The sequence below is a fragment of the Nannospalax galili genome, unplaced genomic scaffold (assembly GCF_000622305.1).
Source record: "Nannospalax galili isolate Female #2095 unplaced genomic scaffold, S.galili_v1.0 scaffold1540, whole genome shotgun sequence".
NCBI lineage: Eukaryota > Metazoa > Chordata > Mammalia > Rodentia > Spalacidae > Nannospalax > Nannospalax galili.
The window spans coordinates 174,876-190,918 of record NW_008346083.1 but is presented as its reverse complement, the minus strand read 5'-3'; the positions used below and the strand labels follow the sequence as shown (position 1 = coordinate 190,918).

At 42.7% G+C, this 16,043-nt stretch overlaps 1 protein-coding gene and 1 non-coding gene across 2 annotated transcripts in view; both read right to left on the bottom strand.

Annotated features, from left to right (window-relative positions):
• Positions 1-16,043, bottom strand: part of LOC103741616 (protein FAM107B) — an 81,883-nt gene that overhangs the window by 54,003 nt on the left and 11,837 nt on the right. The window lies entirely within an intron of this gene.
• On the bottom strand, positions 5,123-5,232 carry LOC115071942. Its single transcript, XR_003850997.1, has one exon. It is a non-coding gene; the product is annotated as a U6 spliceosomal RNA (small nuclear RNA).

Here is a 16,043-nt window from a genome sequence, read left to right as displayed (position 1 = left end):
GGGGAGGGGAGCGGGAGGGGGAGAGGGAGGAGTTCAGACAACTCAGTGCTTCTGTTGAGTCTAACCATCCAGTCAGTTTGAGGAAGACGGAAATTGTTAAGCCAACCCTGACTGTATGGGGCCCTAACCAACCCAAAAAGTCCCAAAAGCTTCTAGATCTCAGAGTAGGTGCAGGATTGGAGTTGCCTGGGGACCTCCAAGAGACAGACGGCCCTCTGCCTCCTCTCTCCCTCTCCCTCATGGTTGCTGTAGAGGAGAACTGGTTTGGGGCTGATTTTGAGGTGAGTGAGTGCCTCACAGGTGTGCTTTCATCTCCCTAGGGCTTGAGGAAATGACCAAGGCTGCCACCTTCCCCAGCCTCAGCCCACAAACACCCAGCAGGCCGAAGTGCCCATCAAAACCAGAACACTACAGCAGAAGCCCAGCTCAGTTTCAGTGCGTTTTCTACAATTACTCATAAATACATTATTTGTAAATCATTTTCATTAGCTACGAAAAGAACACGCTTTTCACAAATCAACACTTTCCTGTGTCAAGCCAGTATTAAGACTGAAAAATTTATATTTAAGTAAAAAAATAAATAAAGATAGACAACTACCCATGTTAATGTAAAGCCAGCTCATGCTTTTTTCCTAATTGAAAAGATATTACCAATGTACCCAAACAAAAGAAAAAGTGTGTGAGTGTGCAAACATAACCTGTTTGTCTATGTCAATATTACATCCTCACCAAATATTTGTGCACTCTAGGTTGGCAGGACAGGGTGGTGTAACAGTAGGTAGGGAAAAAAAAAACCTCAAAGCCACTGTGGAAATTACTACACCAAAATGAAAGAGAACATTTAAATTCCTTTTTTTTTTTTTTTTTAACTCAGATAAATATTAACAGGGACTAAAATACTTCTGCCATTGCAGTGGTAGAAGCTCAAGGTACTCTTTGTTAATCCCAGTCAAATTAAGCTTGGTGGGTATCACAGTGCTGTGTTGTAGACTTCTGTTTTGACCCTAATTATTCTTTTATCTACAACTGCCAGGAAAAGGATGAAGAAAGTGGATGAGACAATGTCACATCAAGTCCTATTTACTAAAAACAAAGCATCTCTTGTCAACTCCCAGCGTGGGTAGGTAAAATAATCACATTTACTTCCCAGAGTCTCAAATGCTGGGAAGTCCAAAGTCAAGGGGCCAGCAGGCTTGTGTGCAGAAGTCAAGTTTCTCCACAGTGTCCTCACCTGGTGGACAGCGGACACAGCAAACGGCCCTCCCCCTTCCAATGAAGGTAAGGCTCTCCTTCAAGATCTGACCACTTCCCACATCCCAAAATCTCCACCGCCTCAATACCATTGCTCTGAAGCTAGGATTTCCATATGTAAACTGGGGAGAGGAGGGAACTCCAGACTCTAACAAAGTACTTCAAAACACATGAATAGTCCCATTTTATTAAAATTGGAAATCATCAAAGTATATGTACAATTTAATCATCAGGATCCTGATCACATACAGTATGAATAAAATCATAAAAACAGGCAAGAGGGGTGGTGCACGTCTGCATTCCCGGCACTCAGGATGGAGGCTGACACAGGACAGTAAGTACAAGACCAGCTTGGGCTGCACAGTGAGATCACTGACTCAAAAAACGGGGGCAAATTACTAAACACAATATAAGCAAAGGTCAACTCATCCCAAGTTTGATGAACATGATTTGGCATTTAAAGAACTCTTGGAGGACTGGAAATAGATATAGATAGATATAGAGTCCTCTGTGAAGATTATAACTTTAAGTTCATACATTTTCTGGGGGATATTCTACTCAAGAGTCCATAGAAAGTCCAGCATTTATTATTTTTTAATGTAATATTTATATTGTTTTGATAATTTCATACACTTTGATATTTATCTCCAACTCCTCCCCCTAACTCTTCTCAGATCTACCCCCATCCCCAACCCTCTCCCAACTTCATGTCCTCTTGATATTTTATAACCCACTGAGTCCAGTTAGGGCTGCCAAATACACACACAGATGTGGGGTAAGTCACTGAAACATGGTAAACCTACCAGGGATCACACCCTTAAAGAAAACTGACCCTCCCTCCTCTACAGCCATTAACTGGCTATAGGTCCTCAGCTAGGAGTAGAGGTTGATGAAAGTTTGCCCCCTCCATGCTAGAACATTGAATGGCTTGATTTTGTGTACGCAACCATAGCCACTCTGTGTTCATGAGTACAGTGGTCTTGCCATGCCCAGAAGACACTCCTTGTCCAGTCCTCCTCAGCCTCTGGCTCTTACAATCTTTCTGCCCCCTCTTCCATGATGGTATGTGAGCCTTGGGGGAAACGGGTGTGCTATAGATGTCCCATTTGTGGCTGAGCACTCCACAGACACTTACTCTCTTCACTTTGACCCGTTTTGAGTTTTTGTATTAACTGCTCTCTACCACACAAAGAAACCTCTGATGAAGTCTGAGAGTTCCACTAAATTATGGGTATAGAGATATGAATTTGGAGGGCATTTTGGTATCATGTTCATTTAGTAAAATAATAGTAAGTTTACTGCCGAAGTGTCTATGAGTTCACCAATCATGGGTGCTTGGCCAGATTTACAGTACCAGACAGGCATTTCTTCCTCTGAAGTAGCCTTAACGCCAATGAGTAGTTGGTTATCCCCATAACAGTTGTGCCACTATTGCCCCAATGGGCATATCTTACTAGGCCAGTTATTATTATAGTTTTCAGGACTGACAACTGGATAAGAATGTTGAGGAATTTTCTTCCCTAGCTGCCTACATAACATTAGCACTATGAAAGCTAGTCAGCAAGGAAGCAGCTTCTCAGTCAGTACCAACTTGATTTTTCCATGTCCTGTGACCAAAGTGCATGTTGTTTATAGCAACAGAGTCTTACCATTAAGTTCTTCTGGGCAACCAAGAGCAATGCCAAGATCCTGTATTGTTTGGGGGGGTTCTCTGGAGTGCCCTTAGCCAACAACTCAAGGGAAGGTAGCCCACACCTGGCACTGGGCTTTTTATTTGGTAACCTACCAGCATTTATCCTTACTTCAAATACATGTTTTCTTATTTCTGCTTTAATAATGAAAAGTCAACCTTCAGCACAGGAAAAGTTCACCCAGGAAATCTCCCCTCACTTGTCAAATGTTCAGTGACCAAAGGTTGCAGAGTCCAAACTCCTTGGACATTTGCAAACTCCACATTCAAAGAAACAAATAAAAGGCTGGCAGTAAGGAATTACCTCCCAAAGGGGACAGCTCCTTAGAAGGCTGAAAAAGTACTCAAAGCAAGAACTGGTCACCTTGCAGGAAGAGTTCCTTTCTAGAAATCAATAGTCTGGGTTCAAAGGAAGAAGAAGTGTAACAAGGTCAGAAAGTGGGAACTCTGCAACTTAATGACCTTAATGACAAGACCCAGAACAAATTATGCAAAACAAGCTGCCCCAAGTCCAGTGCCGTCTACTAACCTTCAGACCCACAGCACACGCCATCTCCAGCTACAAGTAAAATTCAGTTGTGCATGAAATCCCAGCTCTCTACTTGAAATCAAACACCCTCTGTACAAGTTAATTTGAAGTCCATTTACAAACGCAATCATTTATCCCTTATGAATCAGCTTCCACATTGCCATGACAATACTCTGTATATATATATAACAAGTCAGACACACTCTCTAGCCCTGGATGGGTGCCACCTTCAGCCCCACGTTGACACAACTCACCATCTGACACATGCTGAGCCACTTTTCCAAATACTTATAAACATTTTCCCCAACTACACAAAGCTACTTTGATATGCCTTATAATGTCACCCCAATACCTAGAGCACACAGGCTTCAGGACGAATCTAAACTGCATGCCTTAGAGGGTACACTCAGAGCCTCACAGTCAGCTTATAAAACACTGAATTGCCTGTGGAAACCAACTTTAACCAGGGGAAGGCGGGACTTGGATTCTCAGCCCAATTCTAACCAGTATGTGAGCACTAGGCCGAAGGGTACTCTCTGAAACAAGGTTTGCTTCAAGTTATGGATCAGTATTGCTAAACTGTTGGAAAACAGCAAATCTACATCAAAGCAAAGAATGTAAAATTACAACTGCAGAGTCCTACATAGAAGTTGATTTTAGTGAAGGAAGAAGACACTTCAGAATACAGCACGCCAACACATGGCAGCACACTATCGTGTCCCAAAGAAGCCCCCAGCCCTCCCAGCACACTGGAATCCAGTGGCTCCACGGCAGACCCTGAAAACCGAAAACAATGCTTCCTGGCTCATGTCTGGTTCTGTCAGATTCCTTCCGAGTGTATCACTCTGTGGACATGTGGGATTTTTTTTAAACCAGCTACACCCCTTGAGTTCATGTGCTCTTCCTGTTCCTCCTAATACACCCTCGCCCTTGCCTAGCACAGGAAATACTGTACAGCTCCCAATCTAGAAAGCGTCAAAAGACCTGGCAGACAACAGCAGCATAGTTCAGTGCTATTGTGCTTGTTAAAAAGGCAGGGGGCAAAAAAGTCCTAAGTCACCTGAGAACAGGATTTACACACACACACACACACACACACACACACACACACACACCCCTCTCTCTCTCTCTCTCCTCTCTCTCTCTTTCTATCTCTCTCAATATGCAACCTCCCTCCAAAACTCTTTTAACTAATCTATAACAAATGACTTACAGGTAATATTTTTTCCAGCATCCTAACGTAGGCACTCACAGCCAAATCTGGAAAAATGAATTCTGAATATGGTACCATGAACCAGTAAACTTATATACATGTAGTGGATCTAATGTACCCAGGATCTCAAAGGTAGTCCATGTCTTTTGATGCTCTTGTTTCAATCTGCCCATTTCTTTTCTTTTAAAAAAATAAAATAAAATAAAATACGGGGGTCTGGAGAGATGGCTCAGTAGTTAAGAACACTGTTCTTGCAGAAGACCTGGGTTCAAATCCCAGCCCCCACATGGCAGCTAACAACTGTCTGTAACTCCAGTTCCAGGGGATCCGACAGCTGCTTCTGTCCTCTACAGGCATTGCATGACATAGGTGCACTTAGCTACATGCAGGCAATACACACGTACAATAAAATAAAAATAAAAAATATTTTTTAAAAAACTAAAATATGGAATGCTTCATGAATTTGTGAGTCATCCTTGTGCAGGGGCCATGCTAATAGTCTCTGGGTAATCGTTCCAATTTTGGCATATGTGCTGCTGAAGGGAGCACCAATCTGCCCATTTCTAAGGACATTCTGCAGACTGGTAGCAAAGTGTCTGGGGCCAAGGGCTCTCCAGAAACCCATTTACATGAACTGGCTGGTTCTGCTCTAAGCTCCCATAGATCTAAGGTCACTACAGCCATTCAGACCTCCAACAGGTTTTGTCTTTGTAGTAAAAGGCTAGCAGGCTACTATTCAATGATTCAAAATTGATCAGGATGGGAGACTGAGGAAAAACTTAGTCTAAGAACCTCTACAAATCATTTGGTGTACCCACAGAGGAGGAGCTAGGAAACTGTATCCTTAGTTTACATGAAATAAAGGAAAAAATATTGTATGATTTTTAATAAAATTGCAACATATATTTCCCCAATGTATCTCCATCTTCAACATAAACCAGCTACGGGCCTGTAAATTCTGCATAAGATGAACAAATCGTTTCCTAATGCATGTATAACTGGTCACAGCTAGCCAGTAGCAGAAAGTTTGAATCCAGATCCATTTTATTCTAAAGATCACAATACTCTACACCACACTGCATCCCATCTGTGAACAGGAGGAAAGGAAAGACAACATCCTATGTTAACACAGTGCCTCACAGCAGCCTCTAACAGAAACAGTTGGTTCATCTTTGGAATAAGTTGCTGATAAAACTAAATTATCTAAAGGAACAGATTTTTTTTCATAAAAAACCTAAAATGGGGGGCTGGAGAGATGGCTCAGTGGTTAAGAGCACTGACTACTCTTGCAGAGGACCTGGGTTTGGTTCCCAGCACCCACACGGTGGCTACGAACCGTTCTTAACTCCAGTTCCAGGGGAATCCAAATCCCTCTTCTGACCTCTGCAGCATTGCACAACATGGGTGCACTCACATACATGCAGGCAATATACTCGTACACATAAAATAACTAAAATTTAAAAAAAAACTAAAATGGGCACAGCTTCTTGCATCAAATAAACTAGGATATTTTTCTAAAATTTCTAGATTAGATGTTTAAACTTACCTACATTAGGCCTCACCTATTCAGAACTTCTCACTGCAGAGACATGAAAACTTGGCAAAGAGAATGCACTGTGAGGCAGCCTAGACACCCAGGAACAACCGTAAGGGAGGGGGCACGTGCACACTGTCAATGTTGGCCACTGATGGTAAGAAAGCATTTTATACTTATACCATTACACTAGCCAAGTGTGACAGCACACACCTGCAGTCCCACATCATGAGAAGCAGAAGCAAGAGGATCTTGCAAGTTCAAGGACAATGCGGTCTAAATAGTTCCAGGTCAGCTGGGGATACACAAGAGACTGTCAAACCTATGCCCCCCCCCCAAAAAAATGTTCAGAGACAGACCCCTACATAGATTCTTCAAAAACAATAGGGATGTCATGCAGGCACACATTTTCTATTGTATTTTATGTTTTAAAATGTAGTTGTAATCCACAGTACAAAATCAGTAAGTTAGGTTCAGCAACAGATGAACACATAAACAAAATGTGATATTTACATAAAATGGAGTATTACTTAGCCATGAAAAGAAAAGACATTCTGAAGCACTAGGAACTGGACATGACTGAACACTTGATTTTCTGGATAAGCTGAATGAGATTGTTTTTGGTAAATACTTTTTATTTTGTTATAAATTTCTAATAAAACTTTAAAAAGAATTCAATTATACAAGCCTTTTTAAAATACCTTTTCTGATCAGCTGGGACTACAGCTGTCTCAAAAAGACAAAAAAAAAATCTTTTCTTTCCAAAGGTATGCTGATTAATATCAGTATTTGTCCTTGATTTTCACATGGGGGTCTAAGGACTTGAGCTCCCAAGGTGACAGCTTCCACCACAATTCCTGCTCACTTCTGGGCAGAGCCCTTTAAACTAAACGTATAACCTCTGGGGCTGGAGAGACGGCTCAGTGGTTAAGAGCACTGGGTCTCTTGCAGAGGACCTGAGTTCAGTTCCCAGTGCCCACAGAGCAGCTAGTAACCATCCATAAATCCAGTTTCAGGGGATCTGAAGCCCTCTTCTGGCCTCCATGGACATTGCATAACACAGATGCACTTACATACATGCAGACAAAATATTCATATACATAAAAATAGAAAATAAACAACCCCAAAACAATTTCTAATGGGGGAGAATTGGGTAAAAGGGAAATCTGTATATCCTGCCTGATGAACCACTGCTGAGGGCTGACAATGACAGAGTCAAGATTCAGTCTAAAGAATGTGGTCAGTGAGCACATCTGCAGTTTATCTTCAAGTAATGACCTTTAAATCAAACTCTCCAAAAAGGGCAGAACGTTTTCACTTGAATGCAGACAAAAGAGAGCCCTGACCACATGTTTTCTTTTAAGACTGTTACAGTTTGAGTCTGAAATGTCCCCCACAGGCTCATATATTTGAACACTTGGTTCCCAGATGGTAGTTCTGTCTAGGGGGGTTGTGCAACCTCTGGGATGTAGGGCTTAATTGGGGAAAATAGGTCACTAGGGATGGGCCTTGAAGGTTATATTCACTGGAGGTTCTGCTCTGTTCTCTCTGCAACCTCACACTCTCACCTCTAAGGACAAAGCCAACTCCTACCACCATGCTGTCTCCACCATAAAAAACTGAAATCCCTCTGAAAGCATGAGCCAAAACTAACCTTTCCTCTCTTAAGTAGTTTCCATCCAATATTTTTCCATAAAAACAAGAAAAGTAACTAATGGCAAAGACATTATATATGTTGTGGATAGTCTTAGTGTCAACTTGACACACCTGGGTTGAGGGAGTCTCAATTGGGGGAATTGCCTCTATTGAACTGGCCTGTGGCCGTGTCTGTGGGGCATTTTCTTGATTGTTGAGTGATGTGAGAGGGCCCCACCCACTTTGGGCAGTGCCACCCCTGGGAAGGTGGGCCTGTGCTGTATAAGAAAGCAGGCTGAGAAGGGGCCATGGGAGCAAGCCAGCAAGCAGTATTTCTCCATGGCCTGTGCTCCAGCTCCTGCCTCCAGGTTCCTGCACTGAGTTCCTACCTTGGGCTCCCTCAGTGATGAACTGTGACCTGGGAGATGTGAGTCAAACAAACCCTTTCCTCCTCACGTTGGTTGGTCAGAGTGTTTTGTCACAGCAATTGAAAAGAAACTAGAACAACATATAATAGAGGAAAAATTATAATAAATTATTTTTCTATTAATTTCCATAGGCCTCTCATAAAGAAAACCCCAAACCAAACATCTGGAAAATATCTATATTATATTAAGCATTAAAACCCAAATCAGTGAATAAATTGATTTTTGTTAAAATGTTGTCCTACTTAGCTTCTGAACAGTTACCAACTGACACACCAACTTCAAAAACTAATTAAAACATTACTGTCTCCAAAGTGGGTTCAGCCCTTTAAGTACCATTTGCAAACATCCACTACACCAGCAGAATTCTGTGAACAGCAAAAGGCACTTAAGTCACAGGGAAAAAAAAAATCCCTTAGAAACAGCAAGATCTGAGAAATTCTATTTTAATATTCAGAAGCCAGGGTTCTGTTTCTCTAAAATATAGCATATTTAAAGCCTTCTATGGGAAAGTAACCAAAGTCTCACAATTAGAATAAACCAGGTAAAATCAGGGAGAATAAATGGTGCTCTGATTATTTACCAGCAGGCATTTCTGTGTTCAACACCCCATTTCCTCCACTGCAAAACACACAACAGCAACAGAATTTCATATCCAAGTTAGGATGGGATATGACTACAATCCCAGAACTTGGAAGATTATAAGCAAGGGGATCAAGTTTGAGGCTAAATTGTTCTATGTAGCAAGATCTCTGTCTCTTAAGGGGTGATCATATAACTCAGCAGTAGAGTCTACAAGACCCTAAGTTAGATGGTCACATTACAAAAGCAAAAACAGCTGGCTACTGGGCTAGGGAGATGGCTGGGTGGGTAAAGTGCTTGCTGTGTAAGCATGATGACCTGAGTTTGAATCCCCAGAACCCACATAAAGTATGTGTGAAATCCCAGGGCTCCTAAGGCAGACAGAAGGCAGAGACAGACACAAGAGTCACCAGAAGCTTGGGGCCACGTAGCCTGGAGTACGCAGCAGAGAACAACAAAGAAATGGTGTCTCTAACAAGGTGGAAGGTAAGGACCAAGGTTGTCCTCTGACCTCTACGCACTCACATCATGACACTCTTGTGACTGTACCTCACACACACATCATGTACACACACACATATGCACACATGCAAACAAACAAAAAGTTGGTGACTCAAGGCCAGGACATAAAATTGTTTTAAATTTTCTGCTGATACCTCCAGCTCCTAGCACTGAAAGATTTGTGCTGCTCTTAACCTTGGTCAGAGAAGCTTCTTATTGCAGTGGGTTGTGGTTAATGCAGAGACTCAACTGTTCAAAGTGCTCAGCCACAAATGGCGTATCCCCACCAACACTCCCCAACCCCAAGGCTCAGGGAACATAAGAGTCAGAGGATGGGCAGTAGTGCTGTGAATGCTGTCTTCCAGGCATGACATGGCCATTGCACATGAACTCACACCAGCCTTAGTTACCCACATAAGACCTGCACAAGAGCAAGGCAGTAAAAAATTCTAGCATGGAGTGGGGTGGGGCTTTCAAGGCCCCACCCCTAGCTGAGGAACTAACTGTCAACTGATGGCTACTAGAAGATTGAGACTCATTTTCTTGGGTGGGTGGTCACTGGTAGGTTGCCCAAGCCCCAGTGGATGACCTCACACCTATGTATATACAGGCAGCACTAAGTGTACTCAGTGAGATTTTTTAAAAAGAAAACATGAAGCCAGGAGGGAGATGTGTTGGGGGGAAGGCGCTGGGAGAGTTGAAGAGAGGGATCAGGGTAGAAATGATCAAGATACAGTTGTGTACATGTATGAAATTTTCAAAGAATAAATACAAAAAAAATCACTTAAAATGAGAAGAAAGCTGGGCACAGTAAAACACACCTTTAATCCTAGCACTTGGGAGGCAGGTAGATCTCTTCTGTGAGATCTAGTCTACCCTAAGCTGGTCTGCATAGTGAGTTTCAGGCCAGTTGGTGCTACAGGGAGACTCTGTCAAAAGAAAGAGAGAATTTAAAAAATTGGTCATTTACAAAGTCAAGATATTCTATTCAAGCAACACTGAAACAGCCACATCAGGGCAGATATAATTTCCAGATCTGATTTCTGAATGTTAACTGCTTCCTTGTAGTAAGGGGAGGGTGGAAGGGAGGGATGGAGGGAGAGAAGGAGGAAGGGATGGAGGGAGAGAGACACACGAGAGAGGGGGGAGGGAGAGAGAGAGGGAGAGAGAGGGAGGGGGGAGAGTTTTCATTCTCGGGAAAAAAAAAACAGCACCCAAATTTCTCAGGGGAAAAGAAAAGAAATTACAGCATGCTAGTCTAAAAGACATTTTCCACATGGTATAGATAAGGAACAGAGAGCAACAGTCTGGACAATATCCTTCAGTCATCCACATACAAATGAAACAGTACTTCATACATGGCTACTTTCTATCTTTAAAAAAGCTGCTAAAGGTCAAAGGCATAGGTTACGCCTGGTCCTTAATTCATTTTAATTCACTGAAGAGATATGCTAACCAGATCTTCCTACTTGAACTCCCAGGATCCTAACTCCATACCAAGATGGAGCACCAAATAATGCACTCTGCAGAATTTTCTTCCCAAATACCATGTCCATCCACCAAAGAGATGCAGGGAGAAGGGTGATTTTTCAGTTTCAAACACCTTTGGCTTGCATGTAGAGTTCATAACCAATTCACTCCAACCACTAGGGAGCAGACCACGTCTCCAGGAGATAAGGTCCTAAAAACAGTCCAGGAACTTTTGAGGTATAGGCTCTCAATAACAAACACCCCCAACGTTGTTACTGTTTTATTAAGCCCTTACTCTACATAGGTACACTGCTAGTCACTATCTGTATCACTGTAAAACTCAATGGGAGAGGTACCATACCTATCATCCCCAGTCTGTTGCTTAGGAAACAAATCCCAGGCAGATAATTCACTTGCCTGACGATCATCAGACTAGCAAACTGCAGACCCAGAAGGTGGATCTACACAGTCTAATTCTAGGGCCTATCTTCTCAAATGATTTCTCAATGTAAAGAAACTGGAAAGAGAAAATCTGCTCCTTCTATTTAAGTTACCCAGGGAGAGGACAGGATACAGCCTTTCCCTCAGCTAATAAGAGAGTCTGAGTCTTATTTAAGATCCAGAGGCAAGAATCCTTAAGGAGATATGTGTAATTCAGAGCTAAATATATTGCAGGGACTCTATCTACTGCTAATTAGTGACAAGTGACAAACCACAGTACAGACCACAGCACTCTGAAAACAGGATGTGAGTGCACCTTCCTGGGCACTCACCACTCCCCACCCAGCTGCCCTTCTAGATTTTTAATGTGCTTTGATCTCTGGGCAATCACAAGCTTGCTGCAGAGCTCTCCATCGGTGATGTTTTTTGTTTGTTTGTTTGTTTGTTTGTTTGTTTTTAAGAACATGGTCACGGAACTTGTGGCCGGACATATCACACTCCACCCAATTCATAAAGACAGGGTGGGTGGGGGCAGAGGAAGAACAGGCTCTGCACAACCAACCTGAGTCTTACAGATATCAGCTGACAGGAAGAAAAAGTAAAAACTTGGGCTGAAAGCAAGCTATAGAGGAGGAGGACAGGAGGTCCAAGTACATTTGTTTGCTAGAAGGTTCTGTTATTTCTACCTGGCTGGGACACCCCCAGTCATCTTGGGAGCTAGGGTTGGGGATACCACTCAAAGTACGAGATGACACTTTCTCCCTAAGAGACATGCTGTTCCTTTCCTTAGGAAAAAAGGTTCTGAGTTCAGGAAATGTGGGACTAAAATGGTAGAAACACTAGAGTAAATGCTGCCTTATAAAGGAATTCCCAGCTACTCCTACAGATCTAGCTGAGGTGGGGGGAGGGGGGGCAAGGAAGACAGAACTTTCTGAAGCTCATCCAGGCCCAGAGATAAACAGTGAACCCCATGTCTGAGTCCACACAGTGGTTTAATGACCAGTGCAGAACTTCAGGAAAAGCACTCACTCCCTGAAGGACCTAGAGAGGAACAACAGGGTTCCTATCCGTTTCCAACCAGACCCGGAAAGTCTCAATTTCACCATGAAGAAAGGTATCTCAGGTGTGGTGGTCTCCAAATAAAATGGTATTGAGGCTTAAATAAAAAACTCACACTTGATTCCCAAAAGGGAACAAGGAAGGAACACAGGCATGGGGCTCTCCCTACAAGACTATCAGCAATTCTGAGGACCCTGGATCTGAGATCCTGGACCACACCTCACTGACCTAACTCTCTCATACTACCTTGCCTCTAGACAAATACCAAACCACTGCTCATCCAGCTGGCACAGTAAAGAAAGCAAAGCTCTCCCTCCATCCTCTTTCTCCTACTTTCTTTCCTCCACAGTCCTTGCCAGCAACACTTTAAGTGGGTTTACTAGGCCCTGGGAGCCTCCAGGAAAGGAGACCATTGTCTCCGCAGGGATTTCAGGAGGTACAATGATAGACACTGGGTCATGTGATGTAATGAAGTTTCCAATATTAGCAGTCATCTAAAACCTAAAACCATAGAGTGCTCTGGGAGCTGCACTACAGAATGTTCTTTAGAATTCCAACAGTAATCATGCAAAGAGAACAGCCAGGTCTCTCCAGTTGCATAGGTAAACTGTGGATTAATCACAAAAGCCCCTGTGGGTCAAATCTTCAGTCAGGTCATTCACATACAAGAGTGCCTCTCTGCAAGGATGTACATACAGAGTGAGCCCACTATTATCAACCACAACAAATCACTTTTCAGGGTAGATGAAGGCTCTCCCTGTGAACCAGGTGTATCCAAGACAAACCAAAAGCATGCTAACCCTAAGCATAAAGGTCCAGTACTGCTCTCTCCTTCCAGAGCTGACTCTGGGTCCCTCTTTCTTAAGGTGTAAGGCTGCCTTAACCCAGCAAATAGCTCCTGAGAGCACCTGTTCAACATCACTGTGCACCCCTGGTTATCATGTCCTGACCTGGCCTGTCCACGTGTTAGATCAGATTCCTACCTACGCCAACATTGTGTTATCACTTCTGCTAGTCCCAACCCCTTAGGTCCGTGTCCATTCTGGGCCACTGAAAACCTCCCTTCTCTGCAGAGCATTTCCTTGTTTTAAGAACCCATCTAACCACCTGCGTACACATTCTAAATCACTAATCCCTAATTCACCTAAGCTTTGCTACAGATTGGCTCTCTCCCCTAAAATTCGTATTTTCGCATGCTAACCCACAATGTAATGGTATTTGGAAGTGGGGCATTGAGAAGGTAACAAACTCCTAAGGACTAGTGAAGTTAGAAGAAGGGAGGACGTAGAGTCACTTTGCTTCCCCTCTCTACGTCAGAACATAACCAGAGTACTTTATATGCATCTAAGTGCACCTGTGTCATTCAATGCCCACAGAAGCCAGAAAAGGACATTGAATCCCCTGTAACAGGAGTTCAAGACTGTTATTAGCCACCATGTGGGTGCTGGGAACCAAACCCAGGTCTTCTGCAAGAGCAGCCAGTGCTCTCAACCCCAGCCCTCTGCTCCCCCTGCCCCCACTGGGTGAACATGCTGACAATCATGCATAAGGTCACATCAAGACACTAACCTGAGGAAGCACACACATAAAGGCCTGAGCACTGCTGATACCTCCATGCAAACAAGGTGCCTGTGCTTACCTGCTGACTAGCATTACGGTTGCAGTGCAGAGAGGGACAAGAAGATACGACATGCCACTCAGGTCTAGCCAAAGTCAAGTTCTTACTCTTTCTTGTGCAGCAGTGCTGAAAATAAATGATGTCACACACCCACAAAAGCCAGTGGTGTGAGAAACTTCTTGCAACCACCATGGGAAGAATTCCTGTTTTATTCCCATGTGTATATTTATAGAAATATATTCTCTTACATTTATTTAGAAAGATCTCATATATTTATTCAACCACAGGAAGTTGTTCATCCCTACAAGTCAAAATGGAGACAACAAAGAAAGTTCTCATCCATTTAAACAAACACTTAAGCTTTTGTTATGGTAGGAGATACTATTTTTAAAATTTACTATTTTTTAGAATTTCTATTGCTGTGAACAAGAACCTGTCTTACATACAAAGCAAAGGAAAAGGGGGGGGCAGTATTTTAAGACAACAGATTTTCAAACATTATCATTCTTTCTCTACAATAAAACCATCAACGCCGCTCCATGGTCTAATGTCAATTATTGAAAACTCCACCAAGAGCTATTACTGCAGTGACACCCTTCAGAGACACAGTGAGGTATGAATTTATAAAAGACTACCAAATCCATGCACCAAAAAAAAAAAATAATAATTCATCTCCATTGAAAAGTCATGTTGCTGCATATGACATTAGCAGAAAGCATTCAGACCAAGTGTCTGACAATTATTCTGAAGAGGCTAAAAATAGGCTATTTTTTAAATTAGCTACATGCTCTGTTCCCCCACAAAACACATGCATGCAACATGTTCCAGACTGTACACACAGTCTGTTTAGTTTCTAGCATAAATGAACTAGAGGAAAAAAAAAACCAACAGTCTTGTTAGATTCACAGATTTCAGCTATTAAGTATGAAACAGGAAGTGCATGGAGAATTGCAAGTTAGAAGCATTTAAAACAAACAAGCCTCTTCTGAGCCTGCATAAGCAGAGATGCAAAACCAACTGTGTTGTTTTAATATCACAAATTGTGTGAAGTTGCTCAGGGTCACAAACCACATCCAAGAGGACATCACAGGGTCTCCCCATTCTCCTCCTCCTCGGGTGCTCATGAAACACAGGTAACTAGTCTAATAAACACTTTGAAGCACCCACCCTGGGTTCTCTTGATCCATGCAGAGAAAAGAGACACATCCTCAAGGAACAGGAGGCTAACCCTCAGGAAATCAATATCAGACACTATCATCCTCCCTCTCTCACTAGAGGGGTGCCTTTTGGCCTGAGTTTCTCCCCCCACCTACCACCCACACATATCCTCTGAGGTACCTGCAGGAAGTCTCAGCTTCAGAAATGGGTAGAGGTGATCCAAGATCATTCCCAAGTCAAATTCTAGATAATATTTTCAAGTATTTAAAGGACAGGTGGTGATTTAAAGTTTTTAAAGATTTATTTTTATTTATGTATATGTGTATGGGGGGGGCTGCTGAGGCCAGAAGAGGGTATTGGATCCCTGGAGTTACAGACAGCTGTGAGCCGCCCTTTGTGGGTGCTGGGAACAACCAAACTTGGATCTTTTGCAAGAAGAGTAAGTGCTCTTAACCCCTGAGCCATCTCTCCAGCCCCACAAATGATGATTTAAAAAAAAAAAAATCAGAGGAATTATTTTAAAGTTCTGAGTTGGCACAGGGCACTTATCCAAAGATACTATCAATTCAAATCTACTTAGACATCTTGTAAGAACCTTGTTAAGAATCCTGAAGCATCTATCACCTCAAAGATCTTTCAATGCTAAAAAGTTGAGAGAAATAAGAAATTAGTATTTAAATGCTTACTCTAGCTGTACATTACTTTCCACTGACCATAGTTAAAATTGGTTGACTTAAAAGAAATCAGATCTTAAGGAAACAGGGAGGGTCCTGGAAAGACAATGTTTCTAGGCATTAAAAATATGGTATTCTGCTGGGCATGGTGGCACACATAGAGGCAGAGGCAGGCAGATCTCTGTGAGTTCAAGACCAGCCTGGTCTACATAGTGAGTTCCAGGACAGCTGGGGCTACAGGGAGACCCTGTCTCAAAAAGACC